The sequence below is a fragment of the Canis lupus genome, chromosome 25 (genome assembly GCF_048164855.1).
Source record: "Canis lupus baileyi chromosome 25, mCanLup2.hap1, whole genome shotgun sequence".
NCBI lineage: Eukaryota > Metazoa > Chordata > Mammalia > Carnivora > Canidae > Canis > Canis lupus.
The window spans coordinates 42,074,978-42,096,522 of record NC_132862.1 but is presented as its reverse complement, the minus strand read 5'-3'; the positions used below and the strand labels follow the sequence as shown (position 1 = coordinate 42,096,522).

The following is a 21,545-nucleotide window of genomic DNA, read 5'->3' as shown; positions in this document are numbered from 1 at the left end:
TCCCCAGCACGCTGAGGGCGAGCGGCCCTGGCCGCGGGCAGCCCAGGCCACGCGAGCCCGCTCCGACTCCCCGCTGCGCGCGGACCCCCCCCCCTCCTGCCCAGAACACCCGGCCCCGCCCCCGCCCCCTCGGCCCCTCGGCCCCTCGGCGGCCCCGCTCCCGCCCCGCCCCCTGCCGGCCCCGCCCCTCGGCCCCTCGGCGGCCCCGCCCCCGCCCCGCCCCCTGCCGGCCCCGCCCTGCCGGCCCCGCCCCCGCCTCCTGCCGGCCCCGCCCCTCGGCCCCTCGGCGGCCCCGCCCCCGCCTCCTGCCGGCCCCGCCCCTCGGCCCCTCGGCGGCCCCGCCCCCGCCCCCTGCCGGCCCCGCCCCTCGGCCCCTCGCCGGCCCCGCCCCCGCCTCCTGCCGACCCCGCCCCTCGGCCCCTCGGCGGCCCCGCCTCCGCCCCGCCCCCTGCCGGCCCCGCCCCGCGGCCTCGCCACTCCCGGGCAGGCCCCGGCCCCCGCCGCGAGCCCCCGGGCCCGCCCCCCGTTTCCGCTGGCGGCGGCGGCGGCGGTGCGGGAGCGGGCGCGAGCCGGGACCCCACGTTCCCCGACCGCGGTGAGTGCGGCCCGGGGCGAGCGGGCGGCGGGGGCCCCGGGAGCCCGCGACCCCGCGGGACTCGCGCCGGCTGAGGGCGGGCCGGGCCAGCCCGCGTCCCCCCATCGTGGGGAGGGGCTGGGGGCGCCCCGGGCAGGGGGGACTGAGGGCGGCGGCGGGCGCGCTGAGGGAGGGATGGGGTAGGCGCGCTGTGAGGGCGCGGGAGGGGCCGGGGCGGGGGTGTGCGCGCGGCCGCGTCCCGGAGCCGAGAGGGGTGTGCAGGGGCGAGGCTCGGAGGGGGACCCCCTGGGAGCCGGGCTGCGGGACGGCGGCCCGCCGAGCCCCCAGTGACGGGATGGCAGGGCTGAGGTTGCAGCAGAAGGCGAGAGCGCCGGAGCTGTCCAGGCTCCCTGCCTTGCGGCCCGGTGGGGCGCCCCGGGCGGCCGGGGCTCGAGCCGGGCTGGGGTACTGCCTGCGGCCCCCCAGACGCCCCGGACCGCTCCTGGGGCCGCCGCTGGCCGATCGGCCTTCACAGTGACAGGGCTCTGGCACATCCCGAGCTCCAAGATGTAGTCCATCTGTGCATCCAAGTTTGGGACTTGAAAAAAACTTTCTTGTGGTTGGAAACAAACAAACAAAAAAGGCCAAACAAGAAACTGGCTTGATATGTGAGCAGAGTTTGCACTTAGGTGTCTCGGAATTGGAGTCTCTGATGTCCTCTTTTTTGAAAAGGATGTTGACCTCTTCCCTGACTCCTCCCCAAATGCCTGTACTGTCTGGCCCAACCTGCAGCATTGGAATGATACGGGATCCCCTGGGATGTGTCGATCTTTCCTCCCCATCCCAAAAATGTGTGTAAGAGGGCAGCAACTCACTTCCCTTTGGTTCAGAGAAGCAAACTCATTATGTGAGGGTGACTTCTGACCTGCAGCTGTCCCCTTTTAGGTGACTTTGAGGTTTCCTCCTCCAGGAAGCTTTCCTGGACTAGTGGAGAAAACAGAGGACTCATGCTCTGATCCCTGTATACCCGCCAGCTTCCCTTTCGCTACTAAAAATAGCCACAGAGAATGTTTTGTATGTATGTTCTGCTGTAAAGATGTGCAGTCAGCTTGTCATCGTAAGTAATGGGGAGGCGAGGCGAGGCGAGGCCTTATGGATAATTTCAAACAACGGGCTGGACGAATCATTTATATTTAGCTAAGGAATGCAGCCAGGGAGGCAGACATTCACAGGGGCTTCCTATCTTCCACCTGGTCCCAGCATGGTTGATGCAGCTGGGCTGTGGGTTGGGGGTGAGGGGAAACAAGATTGGGGTTGATGGAACTTGAAGGGTAAATCAGCTCTGCACTCACTCATTGAAGACCTGCTGTGTGCAAGGCCTGGAACAGCTGAGAGCAGACCAGAATGGAATGGGATTTATTTATTTATTTATGTTGGTCTGACTAAATCAGATTTAAATCTTTAAATCTATGAACAAATATCTAGTATTAATAACAATAACCAGTGTTTTTAAAAAGATTTTATTTATTCATTCATGAGATACACAGAGAGGCAGAGACAGAGGCAGAGGGAGAAGCAGGCTCCCTACGGGGAGCTGGTTGGGGAACTCCATCCCAGGACCCTGGGATCACACCCTGTGCCCAAGGCAGATGCTGAACTGCTGAGCCAAGCTGGCGTCCCAATAACCAGTGTTTATAAAGTAATTTGTAGGTGGCCAGGTGCTTTCCCTGCACATTGGCTGTATGTAATTTTATTTGATTCACACATAATCTTGTAACATACGTTCTTTTTTTTTTTTTATAATGATGCTTTTTTTTTTTTTTGAAGATTTTATTTATTTATTTATGAGCAACAGAGAGAGAGAGAGAGAGAGGGGGGCAGAGACACAGGCAGAGAGAGAAGCAGGCTCCATGCAGGAGCCGAACGTGGGACTCGATCCCCGGTCTCCAGGACCACGCCCTGGGCTGCAGGCCGCACCAAACCACTGCGCCACCATGGCTGCCCACATACACGTTCTTTTTAATTGCCTTCTTATGGATTGGGAAAATGAGGCTCAGAGAGAGTCCATGACTTCTCTGTGGTTGCAGAACTCATTAGGTAGAAGAAGCAAAACTTGAACCTGAGGCTTCTGACATTACCCCCCGCCCCAGCCATGTGTTTTGTATTACGCTGTGCTGTCTCTGCCATTCTTCCCCATTGAGTCTATGGAGAGCTGGGCTCTGATCTTAGCTCTAATGCCATCTGTTCGTGCAGCCCTGGGCATGTTACCTCCCCTTTTCAGCTCTGTGTTTTGGAGAGTTACTGGATTAAAATGTTTCTAGGGTGTCTTCCTGCATTAGATAATTAACAATAGAAGATGCTGGTGGTAGACCATTAGTCAAATAATAAGTGCGTTCTATTTAAAAAAATGTTTTTAATTGTGGTATAAAACCTCACAGATTTTATCATCTTAGCCATTTTTAAATGCAGAGTTCAGTTGTGTTAAGTATACTCACGTTATTGTGCACCAGATCTTTAGAACTTTTTCATCCTGCAAGACTGAAGCCATACACCCATTAAACAATTAATGCTCCATTTCTTAGTGTGCTTAATTATGCTCCTACTGTGTGCTTAATAAATGTTGGCCTTGATGAATTACTAAGGAGGGTTGTGGAGAAGCAGTCCAGCTTAAATGGGAAGTCTCTGGGTCTGCGGTAACTGGCTAGAGTGCTGGCCTTTATCCCTGGAGTGTCTAACTCCAGTCCCTGCTGCATTGTTGAGTGAGTGGGTGAGGCCTTGGGCAAGTGCCTTCACCTCTTGTAGCTTTAGCTTCCTGCTTGCAAAATGAAGATAACAATACCAAGCTCTCAGGGCTATTAGAGGGAGTGATGAGATAATGTATGTGAAGCTCATAATGTATGTGAAGCTTGGAGCTTCGGGCCTCACACACAGCAGGTGTGCAGTAAATAGTGGTTGTTATTTATAACCTAGCTGAGGAGACTAGACTAATATGCTCAGAGCAAAAGAGGACAAGACTTCTTTTCTTCTATCATTAAAGCCCAGGCCTGGCATGATTGTCATCCTCACTAAGAGTGGATGAATCAAATCCAGGTACCTTAGCCTGGCACTCAGCATCCTTCCTATCTGTCTCCAGCCTTCCTATCTAGCCTTATCACCTGGCCGTCTCCCCCACTCCCCGGCCCCTGCCTGGGACCCTCAGTTCCAGCCAAACTCATCTAAGCATGCTTTGCTTAATCCTTCTTCGTCCCTGAGTTCACACTGTTCCACTTTCCTGGAGTGCTCCCCGCCCCCGCCTCCTCCCCCTTTCAAGACTATACTCATGTTTGAGTTCCTTCTTGGAGCCTTCTCTGGCCACTCATCCCCACAGCACCTCTTTTCCCTTGGAACTTCCCTGGCATTTTCTGTCTTCATCTCTCCTGGCTTTTATACACTGCCTGGGGTGATTCTTTAGTGAATTCTACAAACACTTGGAGCGTGTGTTATAGTACAAGAGTCTGTGCTAAGTTCTGATGAAGCAAAAATAAAAAGCACAAACGTCCTTGTCTTCATGGGGTGTAGAATGCAGTAAAGGGTTAAGAAAGGGGTTCAAAAAGTGGCAATTAAGGGTATAAGGTGAGTGGCCTACAGTGTTCTGTGGGTTCATATGGGGGACTCATCACCCCAATTCTGGACAAGCACCTCATGCACCAAGGTGAACTTGGAAGAGTGGCTTGCAGTTCAGCAGAAGGGAGGAAGGATCAGCCTGCAGAGAGGCACTTGAGAGTGTGGGCTGATGAGTAGGTTGTGTGAAGGGAAGCAGAGGAAGAAAAGGTTGGACAGGTAGGACAGGTAGACAGTGGGCCTATTGTGGTCACTACAAATACGCAGCCAAGGATTGAATGTATTCCTTCCTTCCATCCATCCATGAGAAGCTGAGTGCCCACCATGTGCAGGCACTGAGCTGCTGCTGGGGAGACAGCAATCAATATTGGGAAGGCCCGGAACCTTTGTAGGGTTTTGCATAGGGGCTGCGGAAGTGGGGCTGGGGCTAAGGGGGGGGCGAGTGTGGGGTCTGGGAAGGGGGAAAATCATGGTCGGGGGAGCACTGGGCAGCTGTGAGGAATGGTGAGGAGGAGCTGAACCAGGGACATTTTGGAAGCAGAGTTGAGGGCTTTTGTGAATTGGTCAGATGGGAGTGGTGAGGAAAGGAGAAAGAGGGATTGAAGCCACTTCTGAGCTGGGTGACTGTCAATAGGCAGTGCTGTTTACTGTTCCCAGTGCTCACCATGCTTTCTCCAAGTAGATGGAAGCTCCTTCAGGATGTGGATTCCAACTCCCTCTGTGTTATTCCTGGCCCGAGATTCACTGCTGAGTGGCACAGAGTGGGCACAGTGTGGACCTCTGACATCCTCAAGAAATGAATCTTGCACCTTCTACAAAGCTAGATTTGCATCCACATGCAACATTTATTTGCGCTTGGGCCTGGCTTTCTCCAGAGTCATGTTACCATAGCCAAATGTCTCCTGTATATACCTTCATAGCCTGAGTGACCCTTCCAACTTCTGCTCTAGTTTTCTGTCACTTGATGGTCATTTCCCGCCATGTTTTTATTGCTCCACAAGATAACTTGGGATGTGGTAGAGGTGGAAAGAACAACGTGGCCTATTCCTTTACATAAGCCCCTCACCTAGAGTATATGAGTCAAAGTCAGGTCTCAGTAAAGTAATATAGTTTTACAGATCTTGAAACTTCAGATCACTTGTCAGTGGTCAGAATTGCAGATGTTAAATCCTTGATGCCAAGGGTCTACCCAGGGATGGCAAATTGATTTAACAGGTTACTGTTACAACTCCCCATAACAGACATCACTAATCAATCACAGCTCTCTTAACCACTGAGCTAGGGCTTGAGTTCTGCTTATGATGCTTAGGTACCCACTATTAGCCAAGTGGAATTGTCACAGCAGCTGAAACCAATTTGCTATTTTTGGCCTTCTCCTTCTGTTGATTGAATAGGTTCTAATGGGAGGCTGCCTCCCCAAAGAGTAGCCATTGCTGGACAAAATTTACCCTGGACTGGCTTCCCAGCAGAGTGATTACTTAATTTTTTATTTTCCTGCAGGAATATCCTAGGATCTTCTCTTATCTGTCAGCAGCCAAGGTGTTTGCAGAAAATTAAAGGAAATAGGTCAGTCGGGGTCCATCATGTCATGGGGTCTCTGAGAGTGTGTGTGTTATAAACTGTCTAAAGTCTCTCTTGTCCTTTAACTGTGGATCAGGGAGGGAGGATAGAACGGGATGCTGGTATTTTCTGGATGTCTCTCTGTGTTAGCTCTTGACTTTGAATTGATAAGTTCCTTAAATTGGGCTTTAGGAGTTAAGGAGACAGCTATTTCCTCCCTGCTATTTCTGACTGACACTTGGGGTAGTACTCTCAATTTCTTCCTTGGCCTCCCTGATTGCAGGGAGGAGACCTAGGGAAGCAGGAGAGGCCTGTAACTTCCTACTTCCTGTCTCCTCCCATCAGGTTTGGGAGCCAGAGTGGAGGACCTCCCACTAGCTGGCCAGAAAAGAATCTGGGGGAATCTGGCCAATCCTACCTGTCTGTTCCTCTCTGCTGGCTGCCGCTGCAGCAATGCCCCTGGCCCTCTGGGTGGGCCCCCTCTGCCAGTATCTCCACCCGAATCTTAATCTCTGCTCCTGCAGGCTCCTGGAGTCTTGATGATAGCCTCTTCTGTGCCCAGCACTTGGGCATCAAGGCACCCACCGAGCTGGAGCTAGGCAGGAGCTACTTAGGTAGGTAGGCAGCCCTTGTGGATGGTGTGGATTCAGGTTCTCTGGGGCTTGCTGCTTACAGGCCTGGGCCTTTTTATGTTTTAATTTATGTGTGTTTTATCCTATGGCTTCCTTCTGCTGGGGTGATTTGTAAATCTCTCACCTTCAAGAATTCAGCGGTGTGGGGGGAGGAGGGGAGTGGTGGTTGGAAGATGGTGCTGGCTGATGGCTTACCTTGCCAATAGATTCCTTTCTCCCTGAGTTCCCGCAGAGATTATATGATGCCCCAGGAGTGGCCATGGACCTCTTCTTGTCCTGCCATACTTTGCATGTCATACTTAGGATGCCAGTGCTCACATTTGTCATCATTCCCAGGACCCACAGTTTCAGACTCTTTCTGTCCACAACAGTTTAATGGGTGTCCTATCAAATCTTAATTTAAATCTCGTTGAATTTTCCCAAGAGTCCTGTGAGGTAGCCCTCATGTGCTCCCCCTGTTACAGGGGCTGCAGCTGAGGCTGAGAGCAGGTCAGACTTGCCAGAGACCCTATCTTTAGTGGGAGGTAGGGCAGAAATTCCATCCGTACCCCCTTCTTGCGGCTCCTGAGAATCGCCTCCAGGTCTGTCCTTTGGCCTGCTACAGCAGGAATGTGGGAGCTCCCATTTTAAGTCTTTCCCCCCTCCTCCCTGGGGCCCGGGTGGGGTGTCTGCTTTCATTGTCACCGCTCTGGGATTTGGAGCACTGCCTGTGGATGGACGATGCAGTGCAGCCAGGCGCAGCCGACTGAGCTGAAGGAAACCAGCCTGGTGGAGAACAGGCAGCAGGCAGGGATAGACTTGAGGACTAGTGTCATTCTTTGCTGCTCAGCACCTCCTGCCTCTACCCAGTATAGCCTGCCTTGTGGAGACTCTATGGGGCCTGCTCCTGGTGGGTCCTGCAGGGCAGAATGTGGTGGTGAGCTTCCCAGGAGGCCCGTGCAGCCCTGAGGAGACAGGCAGGCCCTGACATCACCAGTCATTTCTGGCCAGAAGGCTGTTGTCCTTCTGTACACCTGGGAGGGAGACCTGAGGGAGGGACCCTTGGGACAGGGAGCTTGTCCTCTACTGTGGTTTTGGCCTCACAGGGCTTTGGTTTTGCCATTTCTTGTCATGCTGTTGAGCCTCTGGAATGATGGCCAGTTCCTGGGATGGGGGGCTCTCATCTGGCTCCTGCCTCTGCTTCTAATGGGCTTTGTGACCTTTTGCAAATGGCTTGCTTTCTTCAGGCTGGTTTCCTCACCTGCAAGATGGCCATTAGCTCTGATGAAAGTGGTTTCTGAGTGGGACGAGGAGGCTTTGGCTTCCAGTCCTGGGGCTTCCCAAATATCTCCTCCTCTTACAAGTGCCCTCTCTGTCTCTGGCCTAGAGGTGAATGGAAGAGGAAAGAGTGAAGTTAATGATTAAACCAGAGGCTCTGATTTCTGATGGAAGTCGCAGGGAGGGCGGAGGTTGTTTACAGAGATGGTCACCTGTCCAGTTGGTGGCAGGGTCTTGCTGCCTGACTTCCATCCTGTACTGAGGGCTCTGCTGCCACTTCCATTTTAACTGCCTCCTGCCCCTGCCTGATGCATTTAGGAGTTAGAAAGTTCCATTGCTGCGCTCCAGCCTAATGAGTTAATAATTTCAACTTTCAAGTATAGCCACAGCATAATGAAATGAGAATATCTCCCTAGGTGTAGTCCAACGTCCAAACCCTTTCCCTCCTCTTGAACCACAAACTCAGCCTGAGCTGGGTTGAGGCACTTGTGAACAGGACAGAACCAGAAGGAACACCTCTACTGGTTTGGAATATCACGGCATGTGTGCTTTAGTTCATACTCAGGAGTGAAACGTGGATTATTTTTTGACTGTCCCTTGTTTAATACTGTGTGCTTTTGAGTTTACCACATCCCTCCTCCCCTATGTCCCCCTTCCCACTCCTTATACGTGGCTGGAAATTAATTGTACTGTGAATATTCATGTACTTCTTGAGAGCCTTGTGACCATTTTTATGTTCAGTGGTCAGTGTTTGCTCAAATATCTGACTTTGTGATGGGGATAGGAAACGGTGTGGATGGACAACTGTCTAGGGGGTCTGAAGAGTCAGAGAGCTCAGCAGACCTCCTGGAGCCTCTCTGCTTATTGGGGACTCCTGCTGTCCCTGCAGGAAGGCTGAGGGTCTTGCAACCCTGGCACAGGATCTTGATGAGTTCTTGGCTTTTGGCCTTAGCAGCATAGGCCACTGCCAACCCTTACAGCACCTTTGTGTAAATTTGAAAAACTGCCCTTTCTTAGGTTAAAAGGAAAAATTAAAGCAAGTGAATTATTGTACAACCTGAACAATGTCTAGCTTTGCCTGGGAAGTCTCCTGGAGCCCTGGTGGGCAGTCACCCTGGCTGCATGTATACCTGTGGCCACAACCTCCCACCATCACAGGAGCCGGGGCGGGGGGGCAACATGTTGCTGGTGGCACATGCATACTGTGCTCCTTCTGCTCCCAGGGAGGATAGTGTTTCAGGCTCTGAGCCCAGGAGAGGGGCTGCAGTTGGGGACAGGCCTCTGAGAACAGTGGTGAAGGGGAAGGAAGTGATCTCAGGGGGATACTCAGAGCGAGGCTGGAACAAGGTGTGGCCATGCACGTGTGTCTGTGTATGTGGGAAGTTTAGTATGCGTATGTGTGCTGTAGCGTGTGTGGCTGGCTGTGCCTGCATGGGTTTGTATGGAAATAAGTTTTCTTGTGTTGCTCTGGAGTTGAGGTGAGAGCCCCACCTGAGCCCTTTCAGTATGTCACTATATACCTGGGAAGTGAATGCCTCCTCCTTAGAGGGCAGTATAAGACTTGAACACCATACTTGAGAGCCCTGCTTGAGCCCTGTCACCTGGCCACCTGCCACTGTGTGCAAACTGAGGCTTAGGGGCCTGCTGCTCTCCCACAAGCCCTGAGGCGGGGAGGTGCCAGGGACAGAGGGAGCAGATTCTGCCTGAGCAAGTCCCCAGCCCCCACTTGGGCCAAGCCCTCTAGAAGGGCTCAGAGGGGCAGGGTGACTGACTGGGTTTGAATGGGGGTGTGTGAACACATAGCATGGCATGTTGTGTTTTAGAGAAAGTGAGGTAGAGGTCTGGGCTTGTAATTTTCCACTTGTCTTAATCCTGAGAGGTTCTAAACAGCTTTGTTTAAAAACTGGACGTGCAGATTGCAGACCCCTGAGGGAGGAAGTGCCATTGGGCCCCCCAGGAAGGCAATTAAGTTTGAAGTCAGAGCTTGGATCTGAATGCAGCTTGTGGGACCTGGAGGGTGGGGAGGGAGAGGCCCTAGAGCAGCCCTGAAGGCATGAGTCACTCTGAATTAGTGGCCATTGCAAATTGGCTCCCACTTGCTTGCTGCTGGAGGTGGGTGCGTGGGGAGGAAGCTGTAGTCCAGGGGCATCTCACACCACCCAGGCTGTGGGCACAGAGAGGGAAGTGGGTTAGAACTGCCTGTCTGGCCTCTTCTGTCTTGCTGTTAGTCGGAGAATCTGGAGATGGTGGCGGCCAGGCAGCCCGCCGGTGTCTGTGAGGTTCCCCTTGAGGCACTGTCAGTGCCTGGAGTGCAGGGAGAATAACATAGTAAGCCATCCAATCCAGGGCAAAGCTGGCAGGAACTTTCTCTGAGCATCTGTAGAGGAACCCAGAAGAGATAGGGCTGGCGAAGGGGGAGGGAGAGGTGGGGTTTTGAGAGGCAAAGGAAGGGGTTCTTTGTGTGTTTGCACTGGTGGAAGTGGGGAGGGGGGCAAGGTGGGTGTGACCTGGAGATACAGGGAAGGGGGAGGAGCATTCACTGGCTAGAGAGGGAGGCTTCGAACTGGGGCTTCCTTGGATCTTGGATGCTACCCAGAGGAGGGTCAGATTCTAGGAGCCCTGGGGGGGCAGGGGTGGGTGTGAGCAGTGTTCGTCCCTGAGCAGGGGAATGACAGGCGAAAGGGATGTTTTAGGAAAAATCAGCTTGTAGCAGAATTCAGGGTGAGTTAATTTTTTAAACGTACCTTTCTTTGCTTTTGTTGCAAAAATAACACCAATTCATTATAGTATTCGAACTTGACATTAATTGTATAAAAGGAAAATCTCCTATAATCCTGCCCTTCAGAGATGGTCACTGTTAATACTTCGGTTTTTATTCTTTCCAGGTATTTTATGAGAGATTGGCATCCAGCTGTTCACCTATTAACTTAACAATTTCCATAAATAGAATTGTATTCTGACTGGCAACTTCTTTTGCCATGTTTCCACACCAGTGCATAGAGAATGACCTCATTCTTGGGAATAGCTGCACAGACTTGCTGGACGAGTGTCATATTGTTTATCGCTGCATAACAAACCACCCCAAAATGTAGTAGATGAACACAAAAAGCATTTTGTTTGCTCACGATTCTGTGGGCCATTCAGGCCAGGCTCAGCTGGTCCCATTACCTGAGCTTATTCATGCGGAAGCAGCGGCCACCTGGTGGCTCTGCAGGGCCTGGACTGGCTGAGAGCCTCTCCCACCTGTCTGCTGATTGGCGCTGCCTCTCACCTGGGTCTCTCTTTCCCCACATGATTTCTCCTTCTCAAGGAAGCTAGCCTCTACAGTGAAAATGGGATCACCAGGACCTCTTGGGATCTATGCTCTGGTATCTCACAGTGTCACATCCATCAGCTGCTTGGTTGAAGCGAATCATAGGGCTGGGGGAAAGACTCCACCTCGTGAAGGCACGTGTGCTCAGAGGTGGGAGGACATGGATGTGCACTTCCTTTATGTGGCCAGGAGGAGGAGAACTAGAATATTTAGGAATGGACCCCACTGATCTTTGGACGATGGCATTGGTCCCCTCCCTTCCCAGCCCTCTCCCTACCATATGGGTCAACCTGGGGAACTGGCAAGGACAGGGCGCTTAATCTTCCTGTTGGGCGAGAGCTGTTGTTTGAGGTGGCTTCCGTGTGTTTGCATGTGTCTGGCGCTTGTGCTGGCTGGGCTTTGAGGGCAATCTGGAATTTGGCCTTTGGAGCAGACAGCTTTTGCTAGGGCTACCGGAGCTGCAGAAGTAGGGCCGGAAGCTCTGGAAGCTGCCGAGAGCTTGGCTGCTTAGTACCCCCTTGCTAATTTTCATGGCATCTCTGAAGAATGTGAGTCCCTGAGTGACAAGTCTTTAAGAAAGCCAGCTGGCCACCCCAGATCCAAGCCTCTGTTGGGAATTCATATATTCATTTACCCAGCAAATACTGTACCTACCCTGCCCTAGACTTTCTCCCTCTCGTCTTATAACTGCAGCAGTGAAGTAAGAAGATGTGGGCCTGTATCATTCCCAGGCCTTCAGGCAGCACAATGAACTTGACATTTTGACTTCCTACAATGTATTTGTTTTTAAAGTGTTCTTATTACCTACCTCAGTAGCTCTTCTCCTCTGTAGCTCTTCTCTCCTGTGAAATGTCATAAGTGGCAGGGAGGCAGAAGGAAACTGGGGAAGAGGCAGCCCCGGGTCATTAATGAATCCCCAGTGCTAGTTTAGGGGATGCTGCACTGGGGCTGCTGGTGAAGTCCTCATCGGCGCTGATCATTCATCAAACTTACCTCTCCCTGGAGATCTTAGGCTAGACTTGATGAAATATAGTTTCTTAGCACAACAACGTTCTTTGGCCTGTCATCTGCTTCGTGGTTTATGCATTCATCAAGTGAGAACAAAGGCTGAGTGGGGTTTCATATTTGAAAGCCCCTCAGTGTTTTATTGTCTCCCTGCTCCCTCTCAGCATCTCTTGGAAAAGAAATGTTTTGTGGCCAAAAGGTTCTCTGTGAAAGTGCAGTCCACTGCACAGCTCAGCCTCCTGGTCTTTCTCCCTCTTCCTGCTTGACCGTGCTGTGGGGACACTGACCCAGCTCAGCCGGAGGATTTGCTGAGGATTATGGGGAAGGGCAAGCAGCTGGCACCACGCTGAGAGCCACCCTGATGCTTCTGGGTGACCTAGGGTGACAGCATTGTGCTACTGTTGCGGGGTTAATGATATCTGACCAGCTCATGGAGATGACTGTGCACCAGTGTTTAGGGTTGAGGAAAACGTGCAAAGCTGAGTCTGCAAACCTTGAGAAATCTGGCATCACAGCAAGACGAGCAACCTCAGCAACTCCTTCTGGCCAATGAATTGGAAAAATTGGATGGAGGACCTCATCCTGCTTCAGCTGAGAGTTTGCTACTTTGAGGCATATAGTGGATACATTCCCCAAGCAGAGATCCAAGAAGCCTTTCTCTGATTTCCTCACTTCTCTGTCCATGCCTCTACTCCCATTTCTGGTTCTCTATAGATATGAGAGTGGATTCATACTTCAGCATGCTCAAGAGTCATTCTATTAATTCATCAAGCAATTACTGAGTGCTTTGATTTTTTAAAAGAATCTTATTTATTTATTCATGAGACCTAGAGAGAGAGGCAGAGGGAGAAGCAGGCTCTCTGTGGGGAGCCAGACCCTGGGATCATGACCTGAGCCAAAGGCAGATACTCAACCACTGAGCCACCCAGGTGTTTGGAGCACTTTGATTCTTTTTCTTAATTTAAAAAATTTTACCAAGAAGATATTATTTATTTGAGATAGAGAGCACAAGTGGTGGGCAGAGGGAGAGGGAGAAGCAGGCTCCCCACTGAGCAGGGAGCCTGATGCAGGACTTGATCCCAGGACTCTGGGATCATGACCTGAGCCAAAGGCAGATGCTCAACTGACTGAACCACCTTGGCACCTAATTTTTAGAAAATTAAAAAAAAAATTACTTAATTAGTGGAACCTAATGTGGGGCTTCAACTCATGACCTCAAGGTCAGATCTGAGCAGAGATCAAAAGTCCAGTGCTTAACTGACTGAGCCACTCAGGTGCCCCTGAGAACTTTGATTCTTTAAAGGTCTGAGACATCCTTTGATCTAAGTGCTCTGTGTGATAAAGGAGCTTCCATTCAAGATGGCAGTGTGGGAAGATCCTGAACTCACCTCCTCCCATAAACACAGACTTACAGCTACTTAGGGAAAAATTTCCCCTGAAAAAGACCTAAAAACTACTGGAATAGTAGTAGGGTGCCTGGGTGGATCAGTCGGTTAAGCATCTGCCTTATGCTTAGGTCATGATCTCAGGGTCCTGGGATTGAGCTCCACATTGGGCTCTCTGCTCAATGGGGAGTCTGCTTCTCCCTCTACCCCTCCCCCTTGCTTGTTCTTTGTCTCTCATACTTGCTCTCTCTCTCTCTAATAAACAAATAAAATCTTAAAAAAAAAAAAAAACTACTTCGCAATGGATAAACAGACCACATTGAGATGCCTAAGTTAGGTAGAGACACAGTCTTGCCAAAAACTCCACCCCTCGCATGATGACCCACATTCTGGAGGGATCTCACAAATTTGGAACTCGTCACTGTATAGAGAAGAGTTTGTGCCCTGCTCAGATACCCCAGCCTTGGGACCTACACCAGAGAGACGAGCCCCCAAAGTATCTGGTTTTGAAAAACAACAGGGCATAGGTCTGAGATACCATCGGGCTGTAGGGAACCTAGACTCCACTCTTAAAGGGCTTGTGCGCAGACGCAGTCGTCCTGGGATAGTGCAGAAGCAGCAATTTGGAAAGCGCCTAGGCCATAAGTGAAAGAGACTCATTTGCTATTCTTTTAAGAATAGCACTTTAGTGCCTTCCAGAAGGCCCAGAGCCTGTTGGGACTCTCTCCAGAGAAGGAGATGCTGGCAGGTGCCATTTTCGGTGTTCTCCTTCTGCCCTGTAAGAGCCAGTATTGGTGGATGCCATTTTGTCACTTTCCCTCTACCCTGCTAGCACCGGCGGACAGCCCTTGTGCTGCTTCCCAAGACCCCGCCTAAGCCAGTAGGACAAAAGCCCTGCCCCCACCTGCTGCCTGACTGCAGCCCTGCCAAAGCTGGCCTATGTATGTAGCCTCCACAGGGGATGCCCGAGCACCCAGCTCCAGTGGCTGGGGACTGTGTTTCTGGGTCATACAGGTCTGAAACAATTGGAGAGAAAGTTCTTGGCAGACTGCTATCCCCAGGGCACTGCACAGACAGCAGATACACACCCCTAGTTATCTGATGGAAAAGACCTATTTATATGTCCTAGAGCTTTAGCTTCGGGCACAGGCTTCAGGTTTGCCGCACATCTAGGAGCTATGGAGGTACTATCAGGAAGCAGGGGTTACCATCATTGAGCTGACCCTCAGCCTTGCTACACCCACCCAGAAAGCTTGCTGGTACCTCCCAGAAAGGAGGCTCACATTTTGCAACTATCACTGAAGGGACATCTCCAGACTGCTTGTTTTGCAGGCTGGCAGGGTCTCTGATTATGGTCCCATAGAACTGTATATATTTGCATGCTTTAAAACTTGCTGCTTAAGGGTCTAGTTTCCAAACAACCTGAAACCAGGTACTGACTGAAATCCCTCCTTCTGGAACACTCACAAGTCTTGGCATCCGTCCACAACTGGGAGCTGCCAAGGAGAAATCAGGCTACTTAGATAATCACAAAGGTTTGAGAGACAAACAAGAGTTAGGGCATGGTTGAACAATAAAGTTCATCTCCTACATAAGGCCACTCCTGCAAAACTGGGAGACAGAGCTGTTTCACCTAATGCATAGAAACAAACACAGACATTCAGGCAAAATGAGACAAACACATATGTTCTAAAGGAAGAACAAGATGAAGCCCCAGAAAAAAATTTCAACGAAACAGAGATGAGTAATTGGTCATAAAGTAATGCTTATAAAGATGCTCATCAGACTTGAAGAAGAATAGATAAACATAGTGAGAACTTCACCAAAGAAACAGGAAATATAAGTACCAAACAAATAGTAGAACTGAAGAAAAGAATAACTGAACTGAAGAATCCACTGGATGGGTTCAACAGCAGATTAAATGAAGCAGAAGATAGAATCAGTGAGCTGGAAGATAGGGCAGTGGAACTCATCCAAAAGAAGATCAAAAAGAAAAAACTAAAAAAAAAAAAGAAATGAAGGTAGTCTAGGGGACTTATGGGGTAACATCAAATGGACTAACATTTGAGGCACCTGGGTGGCTCAGTGGTTGAATGTCTACCTTTGGCTCAGTTGTGATCCTGGGGCCCTGGGATTGAGACCTGCATTGGGCTTCCCACAGGGAGCCTGCTTCTCCCTCTGCCTATGTCTCTGCCTCTCTCTGTGTCTCTCATGAATAAATAAAATCTTAAAAAAAAATGGACTAACATTCACATTATAGGAATCCCAAAAAGAGAAGAGAGAGAGAAAGAGGAAGAAAACTTATCTGAAGAAATAATAGCTGAAAACTTCCATAACCTGGGGAAGGAAACACACCTCCAGATCCAGGAATCCCAGAGAGTTACAAACAAAATGAGCCCAAAGAGACCACACCAAGATACACTATAATTAAAATGTCAAAATTTAAGGATACAGAGAGAGAATCTTAAAAATAACTTGTTTCATACATGGTGGCCCCCAAGACTGTCAGCAGATTTCTCAGTGGAAACATTATAGGCCAGCAGGGAATGGCATGATATATTCAAAGTACAGAAAGGAAAACCCTTCCAACCAAGAATACTCTACCTGGCAAGGTAATCATTCACAGTTGAAAGAGAAAGCTTTTTGAAAGCTAAAGGAGTTCATCAACACTACACTGGCCCTACAAGAAATGTTCAAGGGACTTCTTTAAGCTGAAAAAAAGGGGGACTAATTAGTAACAAGAAAACACATGAAAGTAAAAGTCTTACCAGGAAATGTAAGTATTTTGTAAAGGTAGTGGACTAATTACTTATAAAGCTAGAATGAAGGTTAAAAGTATTAAAAATAACCATAACTACAATAGTTAAAGGATACACAAAGAAGATACAAAATGTGATATTAAAAATATAAAGTGTTGGAGGGGAGTAAAATCTATATTCTAGAATGCATTCAAACATCCTGCTGTCACCTTAAAATAGATTGCTATATATATGGGCTGTTATATACTTATGTATGTATATATATGTGTTATATGTCTTATATATATAAGTACGTAACAGCAATATATATACGTATATACATATACATACATGGTGATGACCAAGCAAAAACTCGTAGTAGATACACAAAGGGTAATGAGAAAGGACCCTAAGCACAACCCTATAGAAAGTCAACAAACCACAAGGGAAAAAAAAAAAAACAAGAGAAGACATAGGAACAGAGAGGAATTACAACACAGACAAAAGACCCCAGAAAACAAAAAAAAACAACCCACAAGAAAAATGTCAGTAAGTATGTACCTTAAATTCTCCATAGAATATAAATAATTACATTCTCCAATCAAAAGACATAGAGTGGCTGAATGGATTTAAAAAACCCCGAAGAATACTATGAGCTACCCACAAGAGACTCACTTCAGGACACATAGAGACTGAAAGTGAAGGGATGGATAAAGATATTTCATGTAAATTGAAACCAAAAGAAAGCAGGGGTGGCTATACTGATATCAGACCATATAGACTTTAAAACAAAGACTATAGTAAAAGACAAAGATGGACACTACATAATGATAAGAGGACCAATCAGCAAGAAGATACAACGTTTGTAAATATTTTTATACCCAGTGTAGCAGCATATACATATACAAAGCAAATATTAACAGACCTAAAGGGAAAAATAGACAGACTACAATAATAGTAGGGGACTTTTATACCCCACTGACATCAATGAATAGATCATCCAGACAGAAATCAACAAGGAAACATTGCATTGGCCTTACATGATATATTAGACCACATGGACTTAATAGATATGTACAGAATGTTCTATCCAAAAGCAGAATACACAATCTTCTGAAGCGCACACAGAACATTCTCCAGGATAGATCACGTTAGGCCACAAAACAAATCTCAATAAATTTAAGAAGATTTATTTATTTTTTAAAGATTTTATTTATTTATTCATAGAGACACACACAGAGAAAGAGGCAGAGACACAGGCAGAGGGAGAAGCAGGCACCATGCAGAGCCTGACGTGGGACTTGATCCAGGGTCTCCAGGATCATGCCCTGGGCTGCAGGCGGTGCTAAACTGCTGCGCCAGCAGGGCTGCCCAATTTAAGAAGATTTAAATCATATCAAGCATTTTCCAGCCACAATGGTATAAAACTAGGAATCAATCATAAGAAGAATGTTAGAAAAATCACAAATATATGGAGATTAACAACATGCTATTGAGCAACCAATGGGTCAATTAAAACAAGAAATAAAGATACCTTGAGACAAATGAAAATGGAACTATAACATATCAGAATCTATGGCATGAAGCAAAAGTAGTTCTAAGAGGCATGGTCATGGTGATAACTGCCTACCTCAAGAAATAAGAAAAATCTAACTTTATACCTAAAGCAACTAGAAAAAGAAGAACAAATGAAGCCCAGAATGAATAGAAGGAAGGGAATAATAAAGATCAGACTGGAAACAAATGAAATAGAGACTAAACAGATAATAGAAAGGATCAGGAAAACTAAGAGCTGGTTCTTTGAAAGATTAGAAGAGTTGACAAACCTTTAATTAGAATCACTAAGAGAAGAAAGACAGGGCTCAAATAAATAAAATCAGAAATGAAAGAAGTTACAACTGATACCAAAGAAGCACAAAGGATCATGAGAGGCTACTACAAACATGTATGTCCAATGACTAGACAACCTAGAAGAAATGGGTAAGTTCCTAGAAACATAAAATCTTCCAGGACTGAATCATGAAAATGTAAAACTTTTGAATAGATTAATAAGGAGATTTAATTAGTAACCAAATACTTTCCAACAAACAAAAAGTCCAGAACCAGAAGCCTTCCCTAGTGAATTCTATCAAACATTCAAAGAAGATTTAATACCCAGCCTTTTCTCAACTTCTTACACAAAGTTGAAGAGAGGGAATGCTTCCAAGATACTAATATGAAAACCAGACAAGGACACCACAAAAAAATTATAGGCCAATATCCCTGATGAACATAGATGAAAAACTCTGGCAAAATATTAGCAAACTGAACTTAACAGTATATTAAAAGCATCATACACCATGATCAAATGTGGTTTATTCAAGGGTTGCAGGAGTGTTTTAACATTTTCAAATCAGTTAGTGTGATACACCATATTAAAATGAAAGAAAATTGTGTGATTGTTTCAATAGAAGCAGAAAAAGCACTTGAGAAATTCAACATTCATTTGTGGTAAGGACTCTCAACAAAGTGGGTATAGATGTAATATACCTCAACATGATAAAGGCAATAAATGACAACTCCACAGCTGACATTATACTCAATGACAAAAAACTGAAAACTTTTCCTTAAGATCAGGAACGAGAAAAGAATGCCTACTTTTGCCACTTTTATTCAACATAGTATTGGAAGGTCTAGCCAGAGCAACGAGGCAGGAAAAAGTAATAAAAGTCATTGAAATTAGAAAAGAAGAAGTAAAACTGTCATGGCATGTGGACAACATGATTTATATATAGAAAATCTTAGAGCCTCAACCAAAAAAATTTTCTATGGATTTGATAAATTTGAAGGGTAGAAAACCAATATACAAAAATCTGTTGATTTTTTTTATAGACTAAGAATGAACTATCAGAAAGAGAAATTTCAAATTGCATCAAAAAGAACAAAGCACCTAGAATTAAATTTAACCAAGGAGGTGAAAGACTTATACACTGAAAAGTATGACATTGATGAAAGAAATTGAAAACATGAATGAATGGAAAGATATTTTGTGCTCATGGACTGGAAGAATTCATATTGTTAAAATGTCTGTATTTTCCAAAGCAATCTACAGATTCAATGTAATCTCTATCAAAATTCCAGTGGTATTTTTTTTCACAGAAATAGAGCAATCCTAAGATTTGTGTGGAACTACAAAAGATCCTGAATAGCCAAAGCAATCCTGAGAAAGAGGAACAAAGCTGGAAGCATCATGCACCCTGATTTCAAACTATACTGCCAAGCTATGCTAATCAGTACAGTATGGTATTGGCATAAAACGGATACATAGATCAGCGGGATAGAGCAGAGAGCCCAAAAATCAACCCTGCATATATGGTCAATTAATTTACAACAAAGGAGACAAGAACATACCATAAGGAAAGGATAGTCTTTTCAGTAAGTGTTGGGGAAACTAGACAATTACATGCAAAGGAATGAAATTGGAATACTGTCTTATACCATTCACAGAAATCAGCTTAAAATGGATTAAGGACTTGCATATAAGACCAGAAACCATAAAACTGCCAGAAGAAAACCTAGGTAGTAAGCTCCTTGACGTTGGTCTTGGTGAGATCTTTTTGTATCTGAATCTAGAAGCAATGGCAACAAAAGCAAAAATAAACAAATGGGACTATATCAAACTAAAAAGCTTCTGTACGGTGAAGAAAACCATGAACAAAATTAAAGGGCAACCTGAGAGAAGATATTTGCATATCATGTATTTGAAAAGGGATTAATACCCAAAATGCAGAAAGAACTACAACTCAGTGGCAAAAATACAATCTGATCAGAAAGTGGGTAGAGGAGCTAATAGACATTTCTCCAAAGAAGACCAGCAGATGGCCAAGAGACACTGAAAAGATGCTCAACTTCTCTCATCTCTCATCATTGGGGAAGTGCAAGTCAAAATCACAATGAGATATCCCCTCACACCTGTTAGAATTATCAAAAAGACAAAAAATAACAAGCGTTGGCAAGGATGTGGAGAAAAGAGAATCCTTGTGCACTCTTGGTCTAGCCACTCTGGAAAAGAGTGTAGAGGTTCCTCAAAAAATTAAAAATCAAACTGCCATGTGATCCAGCAATTTCCAAAAGAAACGACACTCATTTGAAAAGTTATATGTTCCCCAATGTTCATTGCAGCATTATTTATAATAGCTAAGATATGGAAACAACTTAAGTATCCATCAATGGACGAGTGGATAAAGATGTGGTATATACATACAATGGAATATATACTACTCAATAAAAGGAAGAAATTTTGCCATTTGTGATAGCATGGATGGACCTCAAGAGTATTCTGCTAAGTGAAATAAGCAGACAGAGAAAGAAAAATACCTTATGATTTCACTTATATCTGGAATCTGAAAAACAAAACAAATAACCAAACCCAACACAGATACAGAGAATAATTGGTTGCCAGAGTAGAGAGGGTTTGTGGGTTCGGTGAAATAGGGGAAGGAGATCAGGAAGTACAGACTTCTGCTTATAAAATAAGTCACGGGGCTGTAATGTACAGCATGAGGACCTGTAGTTAATAATATTGTACCGCAAAATTGAAAGTTGCTAAGAAAATAAAGCTTAAAAGTTCCTATCACAAGAAAAGTAATTTTTGTAAGTTCGTATGGCGACAGTAAAGTGAATTACTGTGACGATCATTTTGCAATGTGTTCAAATGTAGAATTATGTTGTACACCTGAAACTACTATAATGTATCTCAATTATACTTCAATAAAAAAAGAAAAAGCATTTGACTAGGGTATAAATTGTGTGCAATACATTATTAAAAGAGACCTCGGGTTAGGTGAGTCCCCAGCCCTCTCTGTTCTTGGCGGCCTCCCACTGTCTCCTGTTCTGTGGGTTTTCCCGGTTCCTCCCAGGGTTTGGTCCTGCAGTATCCCTGGCTCCCAGGAGTGGTCTCTGAAGGCCGAACAGGAAGTGGGGGAGGTGGCTGTAGATGCAGCCAGAGCCCTCTGTAGGGCTCAAAGGAGAGGCCTGCCTGGACCCACCTGAAGTCTCACTGCTTTAGTTACACCTCACGTGTGGAACAAAAATTATGTTCCCTCACCTTCATCATCCACCTTCTTCACTGCTTATCTGGATGCCTCTGGGTGGTTTCACAAGTTTAGGTGTCCTTGTAGGAGAAGGATGACCCTCCCCTGGGGATGCCTTGGGCCCCGAGGACCATTCTTCAAGCCAAGAGCAGCAGCTGCATCTCTGGAACATGTGAGTGACTTCCCCAGAGGGCCCACACTCTGCTGGCTGATGGGGAATCTAGCAGCGGGTGCCACCGTGCCCAGGGCTGGGGGGGCTGGTGGATGCTTCAAGCCAGCTCTTGGCCTGGATACGGCAGGCTGGAAGGTCAGGCGGAGCGGCCCCTCCCTCATGCAGCTCCCCTTCTGACATTCCAGTTAAGTCTGAGGCACATGGGAAAGCAGAGTCAGGAGGACCTGAACCAAGGAC

The 21,545-nt window shown here is 47.3% G+C and overlaps 1 protein-coding gene across 10 annotated transcripts in view; it reads left to right on the top strand.

Moving 5' to 3' along the window:
- The first annotated feature begins 474 nt into the window (after positions 1 to 474).
- The window catches only part of TSPAN9 (tetraspanin 9), a 199,489-nt gene continuing 178,418 nt past the window's right edge, over positions 475 to 21,545 (top strand). For 3 of the 10 annotated variants that reach the window (XM_072799392.1, XM_072799401.1, XM_072799395.1), the window contains exon 1: positions 487 to 595. The gene's annotated coding sequence lies outside the window, so the exon portion shown is untranslated. Of the gene's footprint in view, positions 596 to 5,674; positions 5,741 to 21,545 lie in introns of all 10 variants that reach the window. The other 7 variants (XM_072799402.1, XM_072799394.1, XM_072799409.1 and 4 more) reach the window with 5 other exon arrangements.